Source organism: Gekko japonicus, unplaced genomic scaffold, assembly GCF_001447785.1.
Source record: "Gekko japonicus isolate JY-2015 unplaced genomic scaffold, Gekko_japonicus_V1.1 scaffold2312, whole genome shotgun sequence".
Lineage (NCBI taxonomy): Eukaryota > Metazoa > Chordata > Lepidosauria > Squamata > Gekkonidae > Gekko > Gekko japonicus.
The window spans coordinates 240194-241998 of record NW_015162019.1 but is presented as its reverse complement, the minus strand read 5'-3'; the positions used below and the strand labels follow the sequence as shown (position 1 = coordinate 241998).

The 1805-nt window shown below is 49.0% G+C and overlaps 1 protein-coding gene across 3 annotated transcripts in view; it reads left to right on the top strand.

The window, feature by feature from the left end:
• Window positions 1–1333, top strand: part of SGTA (small glutamine-rich tetratricopeptide repeat (TPR)-containing, alpha) — a 25030-nt gene extending 23697 nt beyond the window's left edge. For all 3 annotated transcript variants that reach the window (XM_015405494.1, XM_015405495.1, XM_015405496.1), the window contains one exon: window positions 593–1333. The gene's annotated coding sequence lies outside the window, so the exon portion shown is untranslated. The remainder of the gene's footprint in view (window positions 1–592) is intronic.
• Window positions 1334–1805: the final 472 nt, after the last annotated feature.

Genomic DNA, 1805 nt, shown 5'->3' with positions numbered 1-1805 from the left:
TTTCACTTTCTGGGGAGTGACTGGTGATGTGACCCACTGGTCAAATCGTTCTTCAGGTCATTTGAAGAAGAAGAGATTGGATTGATACCCTGCCCTTCACTCGAAGTCTCAGAGTGGCTTACAAACTCCTTTCCCTTCCCCTCCCCACAACAGACACCCTGTGAGGTAGGTGGGGCTGAGAGAGTTCTTTCCAGAACTGTCCTTGAGAGAACAGCTCTGACCAGAACTATGGCTTGCCCAAGGTCATCCAGCAGCTACAAGTGGAGGAGTGGGGAATCAAACCCAGTTCTCCCAGGTAAGAGTCTGCACACTTAAGCACTACACTAAACTGGCTCTCAGTTTGGCTGCCAGTTTGGAGATTTCCTCTCCCTGCTGCGTTTCTTGACCCCGCATTTCCGTTCTATGTGCTATTTGTAAGGTGACATTCAGGCTAACTTTGCCTTGGGCCATTGGCCAGCCTGGAAAGCCAGTCGGTCAGAAAACTGAAAGAGCTCTGTCTAGCTTTTTTAAAAAAACAAAACCCTGCTGTCAGGTAGCCAAGGGAGAAGAGTTAAGCCCATCAACCTGTGTGTCTGATTTATCTTTGTTGCAGGGGTGGTCTTTGTTGGAAACCCATCCTCCGCTGGAAACACATCCTCCGCTGCAAGGGAAAATGAGGAAAAGGAAAGGAAAAAAAAAGCAACTGGAAAGCCATTTCTGCAGCTGGAAACTACCCAAGAGGGAAAAGGGGCGGGTGGGGAACCGAACGTGATACGACCTGCATGTTAGAGACAGTCTCTCGTAGCCTCCCCTTCCTCTCTTCCTCCCTCCACGCTCCACTCCCACGTGGGTTTCTCCAGAAGAGCCAGCACGCTACCAACTGCAGACCTGCATCGATCCTTCTCTGGGACTCTTGAAAACCAACCACCACTCTGGCACAGTTAAATTCCCTCTTTCGCCCAAAGAAGCACCGTTGCTTGGAAGAACACTGCACTCGGATAGAGAGCCCTTAGCCAGTCTCAAAGGTGCAGGCGACGGATTTTTAGGTTTTTACTCCTTGCGAACCCTTCCGTAACAAATAAGAGGGACTTGGGGTGTGTGCAGTATGCGTGTACTATTATTACTATTATTATTATTTTAAGAAACAGCTTGTCACCTTTTGCTGACTCTTCTTGGCACTTGTGAGCCCAGGGTGTGTTTGGGACTCTCACGCCATTTGTTCTTTCTCTCTCCGTCACCAGCGTGCAACGCAGAACAGCCAGTCGGAGGACCTCATGAAAGGATTTTGTGATCATGTGTGTTGGGGAGGGGGGCAGCCAGTCCTGGGGGTGGGGTGATAAATAGTAAAGACCGTTTTTCTGTGACTTTGAACACTGGAGCATTCTTTCCTTTTTTTCGTTGTTGTTGAAAAAAGGACTCTTGGTTGTAGTACGAGGGACTGTGTGATTAGGGATTCTTTACAAACTAATTGGAACAGGAAGGTAGGTAGGGTGAGTCGACAGCTCCCATTTAGGATTTTAAAAAGAGATTTCTCATTATTTTTGCATGCTTGTGATGGGAGGGTGGTTAGATGCAAGCTTCTGCAGAAGATGGAGAGTCACTCGGATCTTCGGCAGACCAGTTGCTTTACAACTGACAGAGGATGGTTAAATTATTTGGGACCCAGTAGGGTCCTTCAGGTCATTCTTGTGGCAGAAATGATGACTCCTGTGAAGTTGGGGGTTATGGCAAGAGCAGGGCTGGCCCTTGCTTATTCTGCACCCTAGGCAGGATCCCTTCTAGCGCCCCCCCCCCCGTAATGCCAGTAGCTCCCGCCAGTGATGGAG